Source organism: Misgurnus anguillicaudatus, chromosome 9 (assembly GCF_027580225.2).
Source record: "Misgurnus anguillicaudatus chromosome 9, ASM2758022v2, whole genome shotgun sequence".
NCBI lineage: Eukaryota > Metazoa > Chordata > Actinopteri > Cypriniformes > Cobitidae > Misgurnus > Misgurnus anguillicaudatus.
The window spans coordinates 35,619,416-35,641,549 of NC_073345.2; positions in this window are offsets into that span (position 1 = coordinate 35,619,416).

Sequence of the window (22,134 nt, forward strand, 5' to 3'; positions counted from 1 at the left end):
TTTATAGCCGCAGCAAATTTAGCTGCTTGTGCTATCTGTTGCTTTTCACTGCTTCTATTAAAGTAAAGCTGCTTTGATACACTTACCAAATTGTGAAAAGCGCTATATAAATAAAATAAAATTGAATTGAATTATGGTGCTTTGGCATTGTTCTGTTGAGCTGGTGTTGTCGGGACTGTTACATGTGCAGTTGACATTGTTGAGGATTTTCTGCTGAGTATTTTCGTGTTTCGTTGACTAGCATACGCTATGCCCATTTTTGATGCGGCATTATTCAATATTTTTCCCATCCTGCTGTAATGTTTTTTCATCTGATCTTTTGTCCCCACCACTTTTCAATGCAAACTGTTGCCCCTGGAACGCAAAGTAAGAATTTTATTGTACAGGGAACTGTGTGTATGATAATTGGGTCATTTTTTAATTGGGGTGGCAAATGCGAGGCATACATTGTAAAAATGCTTGTTTGTTTTCTTTTAATAAAATATATTGTCATGCATTTAAAATTACTTGAATATATATATCCATTAAAATTAAACCTTAATTTTTTATATATATAAAGAACTGGTGAAACATCCACTTATGTCTTTGGTGTTACTTATATTTGAAGTAAAAAGACACCACAGACAAATTAAAAGTCTTTTTTAAAATGGAGGCTGCCATCATGATGATTTCAAGGTCAGGGGGCATTTAGAAAATATTAAAAAGTATGTATTTATTAATAAAATATTTAAAATCTGCAAGTTAGACACTAATAAAGTGTGACACATGAAATTTAGCTAACTTTAAGAAAATGAATAAGAAAGAATGCACTCACCTTGCACCCCTCAGATCAACCAGCACCTGCAATGACCTTTACATACAGGAAGGAGTCCAAATAGACTTCACCCTTTTCTTAAAGGGGCGCCATCCATTGTTGTAACACCATAGACATGAATTTTGGGCGACACTACTTTTTTCATAAATATTACAATATGTATATATATTTTAACAATTTAATAAAATTGTACATGTTAAATAAATCTACTCACAATATAATCACTTCAATTGTGTTAAAAATGTTATATTGATGCAATTACAATCCATGATACCTCTCTGAGATACAGTATGGTAATGACATGCATAATATTTTGTTACAAATGCAATCTCTCAAACTCACTTAAATATATATTTTAAAACAAGAAATGTAATTGTTAATTGTGCAGGAATTGTGTTTATCCTACAGAATACAAATATGGAAATATTTTATAATTTATTGGTATTTAAAGTGTATTTGAGCTGTTGTAAAGTAAATGGACACCACTTTCAACCCCAATTGGAGATAGACCCAATAAATGCTTTGAAACTTGTCAAACAAATCAGGACTGGTTACATGCAAACATTTTAATAGGGTTTAAGGGATTATTGTGACCTCTAACCCTAAATATGAACACGTAAGCTTTAGTGTAGCTTTAATAATTAAGTCAAATAACACTTATCTTGCTTATCTTTCTTCTCTCAGGCAATTAGTTGGGCGGCCTTGACTGGGTCCTGATGAGAAGACTAGACAAGGATCAAGTGGTGCTATCATCAGATCATCCACCATCACATCATAGAACGTGTGGGTGTGCGTGTGTGTGTGTGTGTGTGTGTGTGTGTGTGTGTGTGTGTGTGTGTGTGTGTGTCTTTGTGTGTGCGCATACATGTGTGTCTGCATGCATGCGTGCATGTGTGTCTGCGTGTTGGTGTGCGAGTGTGTGTATGACATCTCTGGGCTACAGTTGATATTCATTACATCACACGTGTGTTGCACTGACCATGAGCACACATGACCTTGAGTGCACCCTGTCTCACATGCATGCTGTCTTGCTGTCTCTCATGCACAGACACTTGGTCTGTCTTGTCTGTCTGTCTGTCTGCCTACAGTGAGTCTATTTACTGTATGTCATCATAAGTCAGCGTCTCGGCATAAAACAGAGAGCTTATACGATCATAAACTATGAATATATCTGATCAATACAATTTACACACACAGATGAAGGAGTTTAGTAACACTCTTGAGTTTTGAAAAGCCAGAATCGGAACAAACCATCTCTTATAAAGACAATAAAGCACAGTAGAGAAATGGATGACACTGATAAGATGATATCTAATGCAGTCTAACAGCATTATGTGTCTCCTCATGAGCACTGCCTATAAAGAGCTTTTTAAAATCAGCCACTTATTAGGTTTCATTTGACTTAGGATGTTGCCTAAGAAGGTAGCAGTCATGCAGGCGACATACCTAGAGTTGAAACAGAGCTTGTGTGTGCGAGAGAGAGAGAGAGAGAGAGAGAGAGAGAGAGAGAGAGAGAGAGAGAGAGAGAGATAGAGAGAGAGAGAAGATGAGCCGGCTGTAATAGCTCGAGTTGGGATGATAGATCAGCTGTGCACTGATGATAATTAATTCTCTCTCTCTCTCTCTCTCTCTCTCTCTCTCTCTCTCTCTCTCTCTCTCTCTCGCTCGCTTTCTCGCTCGCTCGCTGTGTTTTTAGGAGGGGTCGCTCTGATGGTCTGTCAGTCAGATGGTTCTCAGGAGAGTCTTTTGTTTTGAATGGGGGGAATCTAAGCCGCAGTGAAGAGATTCCCAGCTCGATCAATCCCCTCTAACTACACTATTGATTAGCTGCAGTAACATTTTTCATTTATTAATTATGAGGAATATGTACTTGAAAGTGTCTCTCTCTCTCCCCTGATAGGGTCATCCGCTATGAGCTGATATCATTTCGTGCGTGTATGAATGTGTTACAGATATATTGTCGTCATTAAGGACACACACTGACACCTCTTTGTCTTTGAATTATATCTCATATAGACTCTCAGATGCTTTATTGAGGAAAGGCAGGGTTTTATTTATATAGGTGTTAAATGTATAACACTTTTGTATAAAATAAAGTTTTCAGGAGCTATATATTAAGAATAACTGTATGTACACATTAAAATGTCATTGCATTAAATCATAAAATATTACATTCAATATTTACACTTCACACATTATTATTAATCACTCGAGTAACTTCAAAAATGATTTGTTTGCTGATTAAATGTGCTTTTTATTATTTTTGTAATAATACAGCATATATTAAGCTGCGGTATATTTTGACAGTTCTTGATCTTGTGCATTAACAAACTAACATGTTTATAGTTAATTTGAATATATAGATATTTAATGATGAGGTTGATTATCAATGTGATTTAGTCTCAGATCAGACATTTACAGTCTTTGTATCAGTTGGTGTTTACAGTCAGCAGATAAAGTTGTGTAGTGTGTGCAGTGTTTTTCATTTAAATGTTAAATGTGTTGTATAGTGGACTGATGTTTAGGTTTGTGCTTCTGTCGGACTGTCAAAAACTCAAATCTACTCCAGTGTTGAGCTTATACTATTGTTAAGTGTTTTCCTATCACAAGCTTCTCATATGATGGTTGTGTCCCAATGAAATTGAAATGGACAAACTGTCATTTGTTTAGGAATTTTGACTTATCTGTGAGCTAAATTATTTTTTAAAAAGTTATGTGCCATTATAATCTTTAATCAAAAACGCAACGATTCGCAGCGATTAGCAAATAGCAACGGGACCCAACTTGAAACGATCCAATCAGTTCTCGATGGATGAAGTTCAGCCTTATTAGCATTTCAGAAGCCATTTCACTCGGATATACATCACCATGGGAAAAATAAGACAGTCATGACGACTTTAACCTTCCTAAATTATAGATTTTTTTATGCCAAAAATTATTAGGATATCAAAGAGCACCTAATGTCTGATTCACGTTTTTAAGTTTTCTTTGGTGTGTAAAATGTACAAAAGGTACAAAAAGTGCAAAAGGTACAAAGTCCAAGGTAAACGATGGCACGAGTTATATTCTCAAACGTAAATCTCTTTTCTTGAACTACAACAAACACACAGATTGTAGGCAACAGTTTACTTCCTGGGATTGGTGATGTAGTAAAGACCGACATTATCATAATTCCTCCCCCTTCGCACTCACATCCTATAAGTTAACTCATGTTAGCATTGCATTGTGAGTGAATCTTTTAAACATGGTAAGGAGTGTCACATTTCTGGCTGACCTCAGAGGTATTCAGGCCAATCACAAAGTAAAGATTAGCTGGCCAATCAGGGACACAGAGCTTTTCAAATCGATGAGTTTTCTACAAAATCAGTGCATTTCAGGACGACAGGGAAATCTGGAGCTACAAAAATCTACAGTATGTGGAAAGTAATGTGTTTTTTTAACCCCAAACCACACAAACACATTGTGTTATACCAAATACACAAAATAACATTGTTTTTAGCAGTGAAATAGGTGCTCTTAAAGTAAAGATCATAAGATATTTTGTAAAGTTCCTAGCATAAATATATAACAAATTTATTTTTGTGAGTGGATGCAATTATTAAGCACAAATTTAAAAGCCATTTTCTCAATATTTGGATTTCTTACCCCCTTAAGGGGGTTGCACACCGGATGTGCTGCGCCGTCCTAAAAAAATGCCACACATTGTTTTCTATGAGTGTACCCACAGCTATGACTCAGGAAGTTGCTCAAATCCCTGTCATGCCACAGAGCGCTACTCAAATAGTTTAACATTAAATAATATCATATTTGTCCCAAATCGTTAGCGATTAACATTGGCTGCTAACATATATTTAGCATTTTGAAGTAGACGCTATCTGACTAAGCTCGCACTATTTAATGTGCACTTCCGGTGTACAAAACCTCCGAGTTGTCCTAGATGCGACTTGACGCGGTGCTGGCCGCTGAGCTGCGCGTCCGTGTGCAACTCCTAATTTTCAAATAGTTGTATATCAGCCAAATATTGTCCTAACAAACCATTCCTCAATTCAAAGCTAATTTATTCAGCTTTAAAATGATGCAATTTCAAATATGACTGGTTTTTGGTCCAGGGTCAGAGTTAAAGGTGCAGTGTGTAAATTTTAGTGGCATCTAGTGGTGAGGTTGCGAATTGCAACCAATGGCTCAGTTAACTGCTCACCCATCGCTTTTAAAATGGATAGAGAAGCTACGATAGCCCCCACCAGACAAACATGTCATCTTCGGAGACAGCTTCGTAAAAAAAGTTTGTCCGTTAAGGGCTTCTGTAGAAACATGGCGGCACAAAATGGCAGCTTCCATGTAAGGGGACCCTCGGTATGTAGATAAAAACGTCTCATTCTAAGGTAATAAAAACCTAAGGGTTCATTATGAAAGGGTTTTATACACCCCTGATTATACAGTTTTGTATATTATTTAGCATTTCTGTCAAGAGATCCTTCTAAAAATTACACACTGCACCTTTAACCCTAATCTAACCCTAACACCCTTTCCAAGTATAGTTTGCTTTTTATTTGTGCATGTTTTCTAAGTAGGTCTTGTTTGAATACTGTCACTACTGAATAATATTGTTAGTAGTGTCTTAGTAAGTTACTCTTCAGAGAGAGAGAAAGAGTGAGTTAGTGAGAGCGAGTGCTATAACCTTGGCAGAAAGAGCTTTAGGCCTCTAAAAATATCCCTGATTACTGGTGCAGCCCTCCAGCTTCAGAGACCCAATGAAAGTATTGATGAGTGAAGCCCAGCCGGAGAGAGAAAGAGATCACGGAAACAACCACTGGCCAGCGGCCATCGTAAACCTATTGATCCAACGCTCACCCTATCTCTGTATGACAGACTCTTACCACTACACACAGACACACACACACACACACACACACACACACACCCACACACACACACACACACACACACTACTGTACTGTGTTCATATAAGTTTATTTTCTAAAAGTTTGAATGTTTTTTGGTGTAGTTTATGATCTTGTTTCTGTCAGTGTTGTTGTCTTGTGTTGTTTTATAGATGGATGGATGGATGGACAGATAGTCTGACCTTCAAGTGCTTTGAGTGAACAAACTGGTCAGTAAGGAGACCGTAAAACTATACTGCTGGAACATAAACTCTTCTGGATTTATTATGTCTTAAAATGATCGTTCAGATGACTTTAGTCTCTTGGAGTTATTGATCTATCAGCATGTGATCTGTGAGGGAGAATCAGAGCAGAAGGGATTATGGGTGCTCTGTTCCAGACACTTGAATGAGGCATGATGGGAAAATATAACACACCCACACCTGAACTCTATTGATTGTCATTCATTATTATTGTTAGAAACTGAAGCATCCTATCTGTCTGTCTGTCTGTCTGTCTGTCCGTCCTCACATGATCTTGATTGATCTTTTTGCATTTCTGCGTTTTGCTTAATCAACCAATCACAGCACAGCTTCTGTTCAGCGTTTTTTAAAGGTTCTTAAATAACGTCAGGCAGAACATTTACAGAGAAAAGGTCATCTATTAAGCTGAGAGAGGTTTATAGCATCAGTCTGTTACTGCATTACTGCAGCTGTATTTGCAATTCTGAGCATTCGATTAGATTACAGTTTAGAAATGTGCTCACAATTTTATTTACATATTTTACATTTATATTTTTATGCTTTTATCATGACCTATTCACGGTTCTCATGGGTCCTTGAAATCCTTGCAAGTTTGTAAATCTGGGGGGTGAATTCAAGAGATGAATTGAGAAGGGAACGAGACACTGCGTCTCCTTGCCATACTTCCCACGTCACCCTGTCTTTGTTGTTAAGCTTCATCATTGGTTGAATTTGATATATACATTCAGACACACTTACCCCTGGAGGCGTAGTGTCACCGCAGTGACGCTGCGCAAGTTCCCTCGAAAGGGAACTGTAACAATGTATCTTAAAAAGTAACACGATGTAACATTGCTCTCACTTGAAATGTGTCCCCACATTTAGTCCTTGAATTTGAGGGTGTTGGAGCTGAAAAGTCCTTGAAAGATCCTTAAATTTGAAGTTCTAAAGTGTGGGAACCCTGTCTATAGTTAAATACAGTAGTTTATCGGTGTGTGTCGCCTCTGGTGATGCTCTCTCTATATATTCGTTTTTTAATTTTAATCCTACATAATTTTAAACATCCCTAAATCCACAATCATTAACAAACCATAGACACAACCATAAACAAAACTTCTGTTGTACTTAAAGGTGCCGTAGAATGTAAAACTGTATTTATGTAGGCATAGATGAATAATAAGAGTTGTGTTCATGGTAATAACACATTGTGAACCTCAAACACGATTGTTTCCTCCTTCTTATATAAACCTCATGCATGCAAATAACCGCTGGAACAGACCAATCTCAACATAACACCAACTGTGACGTTACAGTACAGATGTACACCCCAACATTAAATTACACATTAAATTAAGTACAATGTTGTTATAATGTTAAAAACAAAGTTGTGACTGCTGAGTTAGCGCTATATGCTAGTTAATGCTATATGCTAGTTAATGCTTTATGCTAGCGTTTTGGCTGAAGTTCTACTATTGACATTACAGTTACGTTTACAGTTACGTTTTGCAGGTCCATACTGAAAAAAAAAAAAAAACTTATAACTCAGAAATGTCCATTAATAATCTCCAAACAATTGATTATTCCTAAAAATACACACACAGAGCTACTGAAGGAGAAACAGCCAATCAGAGCAGAGCTCAACATTATTATTCATGACCCTTTCAAATAAGGTAATAATAGACCATTTCATTATAAAGGCAAATCTAGGGTTGTAAATAGACATGTAAAACTGTCTCTGGATCATTTTTTAACTTAATAAAGCCACAAACCTCCTAAGTAGATATAAGAGAACAATTTAACAGATTGTATCAATGCATTTTTGGTACCTTTAAATATAAAGGACACTAGAATCATAACAGTTGACATTATTATAGTCACATTTGTCCGTCTTTCCGTGTGACTTTGTGTCTGAATTTTGTCCTGTAAAGTTCGGCAAGATTGATGTTGTCTTTATTTCCAGTGTATCAGCTTGTGATGTTTCACCCAGACCTCATTTTCCTTTAAGTGAATTCACCTTATTAGCGAGCGGTCTCAGGAAATATGATTTGCTCTCTTGAACGCACCACAATATTTCAAGCCCGATCGGGCAGGTGGCTGTCAGATGGCGAAACTCTGTGATAGTTTACGGTAAAATATCACCCTCCTCGCCGAGCACCCCGACGCAACCCCAAACAAGCCTGGCACGAGTAGGCCGGCCCAGGGTTAATGAAACGTCGCTTCTTCTCTAATTGAAAAAAGAGAGCGAGGCGCGTTCTCCGCTCTGTTATTGCCGGGAATAAGTGGCTCCCGGAGATGAACGGTTCACCTGCGTGGAGGTTAATGAAGATCCACACGTGCCATGCTCGCTCTGGACATGAGGGTTAACTATCTTTCCTCGTACCTCTGCCCTGTCGTCCACCTACAGGAATCACGGGTCATTCATCTGAAAAACACGAGATAAGAATGGACACAGATTCAGGGTGACCAGAAACACAAACCTTCTAGATGAGACTGTGCTGATGTTATTATGTTGAGTTTAAGTTATGTTTAAACCGGTCAGAGTAAATACCATCATGACACTAAAGTCTACTGCAGGAAGACGTCCTGGATTGTGTCGGACATTCTGATCAACTCTGTAAAGCTCAGTATACCTGTCAAGAAATAGCCGTCATTCACCATCTAGGTTAAGACCCGATATAGTCCGGCTATTTTGCCAAAATAGCCTGTGATATGTCTGATATTACATCATGTAAGCAATGTCAACAATTATTTTATTTCATTTATTTTTGGCCTATGGTTAGATGTCTATTGAATTTTCACTGAGCGCCCACATTTTGCCTTGTTTTAGCCTAGACGTCTTGGCTGTGTTTGGATGGCTATTAGACGTCTTTTAAATGCAAAACTGCTTGCTGAGTTGTAATGCACTTTAAGTCACTTTGGATAAAAGCATCTGCCAAATGCATAAATGTAAAACATTTACTGGTCGAGTCATCACATGACTTAGCTGATTTGTCTGTATCCTTGTCAGTCACCAGATGCATGATGTTATTGGTTTACCTGAATATGTTAAAAGTTTTAGTTGAACGGGCATCAGCTTTAAATAAAATGATTTACATTTAAAAACACAAACTTTACAATTCAAGACTTGAGCAACGGCCAAGACAACAAAATCATGTTTTAAAGCGGAAAACTGGAGAAAACACGTTTATTAATTAATCTCAGAGCAGCTCCGAGACTCATTTACAACACTCGCATTTATTTTATTCATCTCAAAAGTTGATTTGATGTCAAGGGATGGAAAAGCACACAAATCTCACACCATCCCATCTATTGTTATAATTTATTCATGTCTAGAAATGCTCTTTAGACATTAGTAATTACTCTCAATCTCTCTTTGGTTTGCAGTATGAGCTTTAATTCCTGCTGTATAAAACGGCTGAAAAAGTGGAAACACTTCCTGTCTGTTCATTAGCTTCTCTTTATTTCCTCTGGTGGATTTCACACACGATCATTTATTCATGCATCAAGCACCATCATCTCACCATGAGCTCGACCTAAATGCAGCGGCGGCGGGACGCAAACACCTTAAAACACTTTGGGGGAAGCACAGAGGTGATGAAGATGATGATGAGGTGACAGAGAGATGGAAAGTGTGAAAACCACTCAGATAGACACGAGGGATGAGAAACACTTCAGTGACACTATTGAAATGATAATACTTGATGGTCTCTTACTATTGGTTTTAGGAAAACAATGTCTAAAAAGAGTAAAGTGTGTTCACTCACAATGCTAAAATTTACTCATTGTCATAATGCCTGAAACACGCCCAGAGTACATATGTGAAGTTTTAGCTCAAAATACCCCACAGATCATTTATTAAAGCATGTTGCATGTGTGAGCAAAAATGAGCTGTTTTGGGGTGTGTCCTTTAAAATGCAAATGAGCTTATGATAATGCAAACACTGATCACCATAATGGTGAGTTGAAACTCAATTGTGCTGTCAATTATTTCTTTCTCTCTCTCTCTCTCTCTCTCTGTACCGAATGGTTGTGTTGTGGTTGGATAGTGCAGATTAAGGGGCGATATTATTATAATAAGATCCCCTTATGACATCACAAGGGGAACCAAATTTCAATGAGCTATTTTTTTCCACATGCTGGCAGGGAATGGTTTACAAAAACTAAGTTACTGGGTTGATCTTTTTCACATTTTCTAGATTGATCGAAGCACTGTGGGGACCCAATTATGGAACTTAAACATGGAAAGCCACAAAATGTTCATTATATGTCTCCTTTAACTTTTACAGGAGTTACAGAGAAAGTGTGCCCATGCTTTCTTTAATCGTACATTTCAACTAGGCTCAGCAGTTTATACTGCTTCAAAGTGGGTGGGATTATAGACATATAGTTACCATTGCACCGTCTCTACTGCCATAACATCATTATAAACACGGCATAAACAAGCACGTGATACAGAGTAATGGAGCATATTGATGAAAGGGTGTTCTTGATTATCGGCATATGAAGGTTTTTCAATGCTAAAAAATACAAGGGGGTTTGGAAACTCGTACAGATTGTTTGGTCGACAGCGCACATGGATAAGCTAATGTTGAATTTAGCAATGCTGCTGCTAGTTATGATTCTCTCTGACCAATCAGTGATCTGCAGTGTTTACAAGTCACATTTTAGTATCGGTACAGCTCGCTTGAAACTTCATGTACTAAAAAGGTACTACAGGTAAGTACTGTACCCAGTGGAAAACCCCCAAAACTTAGCCGTATTGAGTCGTACCATGGAGTGGAAAAGTGACATTATCACAAATATGAGTCTAGGGGCCTCATTTATAAAGTGTACCTATGGATGGATTTGATCGTAAAGTGTGCGTACAAAAAAAATCCACGGCAAACCTACGCACTTTTGCTTGTTCGATTTCTGCAGGTTTGTGGAAATTTAAGCCTTTCTTGCTGCTCGAAAAGGATTGAAACATTTACAGACACTCTTTTATATGTCAATGACATTAATGTGGCATCACTTGTGGCAGAAATCTTCAACTATACAGCTGTGAACAATTTTAAGCTAATTTGTGATCTCACGTCTGAAGTGAGGCGTATGCACGATTTCTATGCATGCATTTGGTTTATAAATCACAAGTGCGCACTTTTAAGAAATTATCGTGAGATCAAACTTAGGATGTTTTCTATCACCATTTTATAAATGAGGCCCTAATTTACTAGATTGCAAGATTTACTTGCTGTTGCATGTTTCGAATGACAAAAGTCAAACGTCTGATTCCAAACTAGCCACAGACCTCCAGATATCTCCGAGACTCTTTTATATGTTTGTGTTTCATCCATCATCATCATCATCACACTATTTAAAGTGTCTGGGGGCTCTGGGCAGATTCTTAACATTATACTACATTTCCTTTGAGGCGAGAGAAAAGCTAACAGGTTTTTAGTGTGACCTCATCTGGGATAAGCTTTTAGATTAAAGACGCTTGAGTCTTTTGAAAGATCATTTATGTTTATGTTATGGTGTATCTCAATTATTCTTGATTTATGTTTAAGTTTATATTGCAGACAGATGAACAGAGGCTCATGAGTAAAGGAGGTCCGGCTCAAGACTTCTCCACTTCAATAGAGAATTACATTATTTATTTTTTGGCTGACATCAGCAGGAAAACAGCAATCAGATAAGTGTGACATGGAATGCTGGGTCATTTTTTTATGGTCAGCTTTCTTTACAGACACAAGCTCACAATCACATTTCATTAATACTTCTACAAATGTAGATCATTTGAAAAAAGTGTGATGTTTATTCTTAAACAGGTAGAGATACACATGAAGGATCTGCTGGAGATTCCTCCTGTTGAGCAGCCAAATGTGGACCTAAGGAAATCTGGTAAGGTGCCACAAACCCTTACCACACTGAAATGTATATGACATTACATGACTTCAATGTTGTTTCATTGCAAACGCTTTGATTCTTGACTTTATCATTTGAAGTAAATACACACACGCACACGATTACCTCAGTGTTCATTGTGTGTCTGTTGACAAGCCTTGACCAAAAACACAGACAGAATTTAATACAGACTTATTTATCTCTCTTAGTAATGAGTCTTGAATAAATATGTGACTGTTAGGTGGGTTGACTTTATCTTGACAGACAAAAATGTCTGTTATCCGGATGGTTAATAAATAACCAGTGACTTAGATAAAAGCATGAAGCGAAGACTTCTTACTGATGTAATGTGAATTATTATGTGAAATGTTTGCTTGACACTGAATAAAGTGTCATGACTACAGGAGGATGTAGATGTCTTTAAGCTGGATAAGAGAGAATATTGTGTCATATCATAAAGGTCTCTTTGATTTATTAATTGGGAATACTACAAACCTGTGATGTTTCAAAACTGTGTTTCTTAAACTATTAAAAAGATGTCTTTTTCTAAACCGTCTTGCAGGTGTGTTCTTGTAAGAAAGATGTCATCATTTTTGACTGAACAAAAGATTAAGTGTGTGACTGTGTAGTTTTGGTGTCAAATGACCCTGGACCTCAAAACTATTTGGGTAACAACAACCCAGCATTGGATAACTTTGAACCCATCAGTGTGTTCTATCCAATAGTTACCCAATGCTCTGTTGAAAATAAAAGTAAATATATCAAAACTTTATTTTTGTGAGTGGATGTAATTGTTAATGACTTCATTTGTACAATGCGTTTTTTCAGTATTCTGATTTTTTTGCACCCTCAGATTTTTAAAACCAGTTTTGGCCACAATTCCTGTTCCTTTTAGCAAAACCATGGTTGTACTACAGTAACCTTTTTTTTTTTTTTTTTTTGCTTTAACGGTAGTAAAACCATGGTTAATTTTTGTAAGGGTTGTCCTACCATACATAAATGTTTTTAAAAAAATGTTTGGTTGTTTTGGATCATTTTTGGACACAACACACTGCTGGATTAAAATGACCCAACTGCTGGGTTGTTTCAACTCATGGTTGATTGACAGTAATCCAGCAGTTGGGTCATTTTAATCCAGCAGTTTGTTTCGTCCAATAGTGACCCAACCCTGGGCTAAAAAGAATCCAGCACTGAAGCTTATTTATTCAACTTTCAGATGATATATAAATTTTACTTTTTAAACATGATCTGTATGACTGGTTTTGTGGTCCAGGGTCACAAATGTTTAGAATGTCCCCACAAATAGTCAAACATGTCAAAACCTTTGTGTGAGAGCATTGTAGGTGGATCTCACTAGTATAAAGACTTTTAAATGTAATAATGTCCACATGTTTTTGTGGGGGTTTGATTTAGAAAATAGAAAATGTAAAAAACAGTGGAAGTCTGTGAGATGTCCTCACTAATACAGAGAAACAAACCTGTGTGTGATTTCTCCTTTCATTGTTTCTACATGTCTTTTAATGTTATCTGTGAAGTCCTTAACAGCAGGAATGTGATAAGAAATAACACACACGCACAGACAGACATAGACACGCACACACGCACACACACACACACACACGCACACACACATACGCGCACACACACACAGTGGGAGAATAAAGAGTCTTTGTCATGATGTGTCTGTGTCATTCGAGGTTAACAGAGAGCATCAGCACATTCACTTTAACTAATATTTGTTCAGGAAAATGATAGAATGTTAATGTTAGAGAGCTGCTGGTTATTGTCCCGCTGTGTGTTTTATTAACTCGCTTTATGAGATCAACGCATGAGTAAACATTTACTTTACTTCAGATAGTTTTAAGATGAATCAAAGAAACATTATAGTAATAAAAATAAGTATTTGCCTAAGGAATGTCCACATATCTCATAAAGAAATGTGAGTATAAACACTTTTTACTTAGACTACTAAGTATTGATTACCGTTTTATTTTTATTTATTTATTGGTCGAAAAAGTGTTAAAGGGGCTCTAAGCGAATTCACACATTTTAGACCCTAAAACATTTTTTTTTGTTACATACAGCAAACATCTCCTCACTATTTGCTTGCTGCCTGTCCGCTGATCAAACTGTAAAAAAAACGCGATCTCTGTAGACAGCCCAGGCTCCACAATCTTCAATATAAACACAGTGGCCAAACCTAGCACCACGAAACAAAACAAAGTGTTCCAGCCAATAAACGACAAAAAGGATTTGGGGGTGGAGGTCGGGCGCGTTCATGAAAGCACGGAAGGGAGGGGGAGGAGTTAGCTACGCTCCGTTTGTTTGAAAACAATTCAAATATCAACAAATATCACTTAAAATGTGACTTTAAGTCACATTTAAAAAAAATTTAAATGTCATGATATTAGATAATGATATACAAAAACTAGTCCCGGGCAAAGATTACTCGCGATTAATCGCATACAAAATAAAAGTGATTTTTTGCATCATTTCAGAATTTTTTTATTTACATATATAATTTTTTTAAATATATAATATATAATATATCAAAACATTTGCTTTAATATTTTTTAACTAATGCAGTTACAGTCAGTTTAAGTTGCTTTATGACAGATTAAAAAAAACTTGATCTGAATGTGTCTGGATATATTTGAGGTTGCTCAGTCTGTCAGATGTTTAGCTCTTGCTATTACTGGTGATATATTGTTTCATTTATCAATAACATTAATCTTCATCGTGGATGGTACTTTGATGACACGCCCTATCTGAGGTTCAATATTTCTTATAATTAATTTTTTGTCAGTCCCTAATGTAGATATTTGCAAGATACTGCAGTCTTCTTGTTGCGTTCAGTTTGTGTTTGCATGCTGGTTTAAGTCACTACATTGAAAATCATGCTCTTCTGTAGTGCAAGTGATTGTGGGTAACATCAGCTTTTTACTATCTGATAGTCAACATAGCACTTTAAAAAACATGTTATTTAGGGACAGTATGAAAATTTCTGGTGCATGTTATTTTTACTGGTGAAAGGGATTATGGGTGAAAGCATTACAATATTATTTCCTGTTCTCATAAATCTAAGAAAAGTCAGTGAAGAAACATAGATTTTTAAATGTAATGTCTGTATGTGTGCGTGTGTAAATGTCAGTGTGATGCATGGGCTCATGACCACCAGGTTAGATGAGCTTTTACACTAAAGAGAAAGAGAAAGAGAAAGAGAGAGAGCGAACGAGCGAGGTTGAGATCAAACCTCTTGTGATGACAGTAACTCTAAAGGCCGTGTTTGCACCTGCTATTAAGATGCGTTTCAGGGGATCTGATCACAAGTGCTCAGGGTGAGACACAAGATGTTTACACCTGATCGTAACATCTACAAATATGTCTCCTGTGACCACTTGTGTTTAGATTTTGATGTGTAACAATCAATACATTCATCACGTAACACATCAAAACGTAGCAGTACATTGATAACCAGAATTTTCGACATGAATTCAATTGATCTTTGTGACTAAAGCACCATCTTGTGCACTCTCCACAGTGCCGTTTCTCCCGCAGTAACCACAACACAACACTGAGCTCAGATATATGTAAACACATCTTTCTCTGTTGAATGAATGTTTCTGTGTTTGTGATTGACGCTGTTCATCTTCCACAAGTGAAAATTAATCCCATGAAACTCCCATCAGATGAGTCTCACTGGTCAGTCTGTTGCTAAGCAACTGCATCTTTCCTTGGCCTGACCAACCATCACACATGTGCACACAAGGGTCCCACACCCACTGACCCTGAGGCTATACATCAAAAACCCAGCAGCCGTCTCTTCATATAATACCCTCATTCGTCTGCCCCGCACCACAACAGAAACGGTTTAACTCTGCACGTTTTCCACCTCAACATCTGCAGGTGCTTTCTCTCTGTCGCTCGCTCTCTCTCTTGCTCTCTCTCTCTCCTCCATTGACCACTCATGACAAATACACACTCATTGTCTACTGACCAACCATCTCTAGATACCAAGAGAAATTTAACTCAACTATTAAGGCTCATGGCCAGAGAGGGGAGAGCACTGATATGGCGGTGTGGGCAGAAAACGTCTTAAAGTTACAGCCACATTAAACATCCAGCTTCAGTAATGAAGACATGCATGTTTCATGCAATATTTATTTCATTATTACAACAGAATGAAGTCAGTTGTTATGGTGTTCTGAATAGTTGCTATTGTATTCATTTCTTGGGCTTTAATTTTTTTTATTGGTAAATCGGACCATTTTGAAAATCAGCAACACTTTACAATAAAGTTGTATTTGTTAACATTAGTAAATGCATAGCTAACATAAAGTAACAATATGAAATACTGTTTCTCTGCATTTATTAATATTCTTATTACGTCAATTTTTACAATATTTAAAATAAGTCTTAGGTGTGTCCAGAATGTGTCTGGGAAGTCTCAGCTTTACTTAACCAGATGATCTCATTGAGATTTAAACAGTGGCGGCTCGTGACTGCTCATCCGAGGAGGCGCTAATTCAAACTTAGTGTTTGGATTGTCACGTGTGTGGTTCTCTTTTCCAAAATATGTGTCCTGCGTGTCGAGAGATCCTGTGTGCATCACGTGTCCCGTCAAAATAAATGCCCGCTGCACATGCGTCAAAACCGTTTATTATAAAAGAGACGCTCACATTCACAAAATACACGCAAGACACTCCCTTAACAGTAAACTCTGATTATGCATGAGATTATGTGAGTATCTGGCAAACGCAAGCGTCTATTTTATCATAAACCCTTTAGACGGGTCTGCAGCAGGCACTTATTTTGGCATGACGTACACACGATCTCTCAAAGCGCAGAAAACCTCTTTTTCAGAGACCTGGCCAAAATGTCAGCATAATTTCAGAACAAAGTTACACATACAAATACCAAACATACGCACACAACAAGTAACATTTTGACGAGATCCTCAAAAATACATAAACAGTAAACATAAAAAAATGAATAAAATTGGACCCAAGACTAATCCTTGCGGTACACCACAAGATGCACTCAGAGTTGTTGATTTGCAATTATCAAAATAAACACACCGAGTTCTATCTGCCAAATAATTGGCAAACCAATTCACGGAATGGTCATTAAAACCAATATTACGTAACTATATAAAGTGCAATAGTCTACTGTATCAAATGCTTTGGCCAAATATATAAAAAGAGCTACACAAGTGTTTTTACAGTCCATTGCCTCAATAATGTCATTATTGACCTTCATTGCAGCAGCAGTAGTAGTATTATGCTGTCTTTATTATTTATTATAGCATGTCCAAAATGACCCTGTTTGTGTGAAAGCAAAATTGTTTTGTGTGTTTACCTTTAAATGCAAAAGAGTTCTTACTCTTTCACTTCCTTACCAAAATAGATGTGATCTCATTTCACAAAGAAGCACAGAAAAAGTAGCAAACAATGTCCAACTCACTGAGGGCAGAAACTATGGTAATGCAAGACTGTCAATCAGTGGCCGTGGGCGGGGCTATAGCAGTGTGACATCACAATGCTAAGAGAATCAAAACAGCATGTCTAATGAGACTGCTTTGGTTTAATGTGGATTTAAAAAAGGGGTGAATAGATTTTTCATTGTAGGGTGGTTGGGTTCACACACTGCTAACACACAATTATACCCAAACACTTTGTAAAAGTAGATTTTGTATAATAGGTGTTCTTTAATGTTAGTTAATGTTAAAACAGTTATTCATGTTAATTCATGGGTTAATAAATGCTGTAGATGTATTATTCATTGTTAGTTCATTGTTATTAACAAATACAACCTTTTCAATTGTAAAGTGTAAGCACATTGTCTGATTTGAGGATCATTTATGTCTGTAGTGCTTAAATCCATAGACATGCTGTTTGTTATATACAATTTTATGTGTTTTACATATGTCTGTTTTATATCTTCATTCTGTCAAAATAAGCAGAGTTATAGAAGTACAGTACAGTTGGATACAGTAAGGTTATTGCAATTTAACTTGTTCATAAGTTTTCTGTTGTATATAAAGTTCAGTATGTTTGATATGGTGTGTTTGTTTAATAATAACTCTCTCAGCTCCAGTAAGTTGTTTATTTTAAGCTCGACTGCAGCCCATTTACAAGTATTGTGTTCCACTAAAGTGATTATTTAGCTCTCCCGGCAGCTACAGAAATTGATGAGTTTTTCATAATAATTCCCTTTGAAACTTTTTAACGTTTCATGAGAGAAAGAACAATTTTGCAGTTTTTATTACGTTCTATAGAGAAGCGTGATATAAGATATTGATATTTGTGTTGTTTATATTCTGCCGCTTCCACTAATGTTTTTACAATTCTTATGTAAAGATGCGATACGCATTCAGTGTTTCATATAGACGACCTCATTCATCATCTGTGTTTAATAATAGCTTTGTGTAGTTCAGCTTTACAGGTGGCTGATTTGTGTGTGTACAGTAAATGTAGATTTGAATGCATGCATGCATGGATGTGTATCTGTTTTGCTGCATATGTGTAAATGTGTACAGTTGCGTATGTAACCCTTGATGAGAGTATAGGTCACATCCGGTGAAAATGTGCAGAAATTGTGGTCAGAAAAACCATCAAGCACTTTGCCGAGAAACCAATCCCATAATGCACTGTGACAGAGCAATGTAGAGTAATATAACCATTCTGTGTACATACAGAGAAAACACAGATGTTTTGTTTTAATGCTTTTCACAAAATGACTGCTGTTTTCTGCTGAAACTAATATGAAATGCATATATGATCGTTTCAAAACCAACTGAAGGCATCCTTTAGTCAAACAGTGTCAGACACTCAGTGTAAAGTAATGCTAACCTTGATGTTGGGATTAAATTAATCTCTGTCGTCCTCTGCTATTTATTTTCGTCCATTGTAATGAACAGTTTTTATGAGATTACACACGCACTTGTTCCACAACAAATCATGCTTTGTCCTGAAAAACCCTGAGCTTGTCTACTTGTTGGATTGTTTCAGCTAAAGGTCGATAGTGGATTTTACCGATAACTTGGTTGGTCTGTACTTGCCGATAACTGATTAATCAATCATAACACTCAAAGTAAAACAGTAACGAAATGTATTACAAAAGTAATACCATGAAAATGTGCTAAATGGAATAATTGTATAAATAAAAATATATGAATTATATGAATAAGTATTAAAGTAAATACATATATGAAATAGTCCCACTGGTAACATTAAAATTAAACAAATGTATAAATAAAAATATATGAATAAGTATTGAAGTAAATACCTGTGTGAAATAGTCCCACTGGTAATGTTGAAATTACATAAATGTATATTATTTGTATAGTCTTGTACTTTATTTGATTTTGTTTTAACACAATCAAAATAACAAAAAAATGTATTGCAGTGATTAAAAAGAACTGAAATCAGATTTTAATTTGTTGGATACACTGTAAAAAAATTCCGTAGAAATTGCAGCTGAGTTGTCGGTAATTTACCGTAGATTTAAGTTTGTGTTATTTGCTTGAGACATTTTGTTCAAAGTTAAATGAACATTTAACATTTGCGGGTCTTTGTCTTTACAGAGTAAAACAAAAAAAGCATCAAGCAAAACATTCTGGGAAACAAAATCTGAAGCAAAAAACAGGAAAAGGTTGATGATGATTTCTGGTTCCCGGGCTGTTATTGTATAGTTTTATTATGTAAAGATAAGGACTTGTTAATGTTTAAAATGTGTTGAACTTTGAACAAACTCTTGCCAGTGAATAACACAAATTTAAATCTACGGTAAATTACCGGCAACCCAGCTGCAATAACATTGCAATTTTTACTGACTTTTTTTACAGTGTATGTTATTGTAGCTGACAACTATAGTTTGCTTTTTCTTGTTATCAACTTAAAATATGCAGCTTTGCCGGCTAAATCATGGATAAAAGTAACCAGCAAAACCGATTAATCGGTCTACCTCTAGTTCCAGCCCATGGTGGAGGTAGTAAGTGGACAAACCAAACCAATGGTGTAAATTAACATAAAGTTTCCATATTTGATCCAACCAGCTTCTTTAGTCAAATGTTTCGGGTGTGGCCAGAAAGATATTTGATATGTTATGATAAAATTATAGAATGTGATAAAACAATATTAATATTATACATGATAATAATTTTAATAGTTTTAAGATATTATTAAAATGGTTATTTAAAGAATGATGGGTGGTTTAATGCTGAACTGAATTAAATTTGAACAAGCCCAACTGTTTACAGTAAAATATTTCTTTAGACATTACAGTATTACTGACAGCTGTTTGCCAGTAACTTACTGTAGATTTGAATGTACACTGCACTGTAAAAAAAATTCCGTAAAATTTGCAGCTGGGTTGCTGGTAATTTACCGTAGATTTAAATGTATGTTATTTACTGGCAACATTTTGTTCAAAGTTAAATAAACATTAAACATTTACAAGTCTTTGTCTTTACAGAGTAAAATTAAAAAAACAGCATCAAGCAAAACATTCTGGGAAACAAAATCTGAAGCAAAAAACAGAAAAAGGTTGATGATGATTTATGGTTCCCAGAATGCTTTGCATGAGGCTGTTATTGTATAGTTTTATTCTGTAAAGACAAAGACTTGTCAATATTTAAAAATGTATTTAACTTTGAACAAACTCTTGCCAGTAAACAACATAAATGTAAATCTACGGTAAATTACCGGCAACCCAGCTGCAATAACATTGCAATTTCTACTGAATTTTTTTACAGTGTATGTTATTGTAGCTGACAACTATAGTTTGCTTTTTCTTGTTATCAACTTAAAATATGCAGCTTTGCCGGCTAAATCATGGATAAAAGTAACCAGCAAAACCGATTAATCGGTCTACCTCTAGTTCCAGCCCATGGTGGAGGTAGTAAGTGGACAAACCAAACCAATGGTGTAAATTAACATAAAGTTTCCATATTTGATCCAACCAGCTTCTTTAGTCAAATGTTTCGGGTGTGGCCAGAAAGATATTTGATATGTTATGATAAAATTATAGAATGTGATAAAACAATATTAATATTATACATGATAATAATTTTAATAGTTTTAAGATATTATTAAAATGGTTATTTAAAGAATGATGGGTGGTTTAATGCTGAACTGAATTAAATTTGAACAAGCCCAACTGTTTACAGTAAAATATTTCTTTAGACATTACAGTATTACTGACAGCTGTTTGCCAGTAACTTACTGTAGATTTGAATGTACACTGCACTGTAAAAAAAATTCCGTAAAATTTGCAGCTGGGTTGCTGGTAATTTACCGTAGATTTAAATGTATGTTATTTACTGGCAACATTTTGTTCAAAGTTAAATAAACATTAAACATTTACAAGTCTTTGTCTTTACAGAGTAAAATTAAAAAAACAGCATCAAGCAAAACATTGGGAAACAAAATCTGAAGCAAAAAACAGAAAAAGGTTTATGATGATTTCTGGTTCCCAGAATGCTTTGCATGAGGCTGTTATTGTATAGTTTTATTCTGTAAAGATAAAGACTTGTTAATATTTAAAATTTATTTAACTTTGAACAAACTCTTGCCAATAAATAACATAAATTATAATCTACGGTAAATTACCGGCAAGCCAGCTGCAATATCATTATAATTTCTACGGAATTTTTTTACAGTGTAGTTTCCAGTAATACCCAGTAATACTGTAATTTTTTACAGTGTATGTTATTTACTGACACCTGCTTGTTTAAAGTTAAATGAATATTAAACATTAACAAGTCTTTATCTTTACAGAATAAAACTATTAAATAACATTCTCATGCAAAAGAAAAACTATAAAGGTTGATGAGGATTTCCCAGAATGCTTTGCACGATGCTGTTATTTTGTAGTTTTATTTTGTAAAGACAAAGAATTGTTAATGTTTAATGTTCATTTAACTTTAAACAAACTGTTGCCAGTAAATAAGATCAATTTAAATCTACAGTAAGTTACTGGCAAACAGCTGCTACTGTATATACGACTACTTTATCATAACTGTATGTTATGATAAAAATTATATAATGTGATAAAACAATATTTAATGGTTATATTAAATATCAATATTAAATATAATACATTAATAGTTATTTTAATATTTTCTTGGTATTATTAAAATACTAATCTAAAGGATGACGGGGTAACTGGGTAAAATGTTTACAAACTCAACTTTATCTATAAATCTGACAAAATATAAAAACAGATATGATCAATATTAACAAAACATCTTTAGGCACAACCACTATAATGGTCTCAAAATGTAGGCCTATATCAATTTAGTTGAGTATATAGA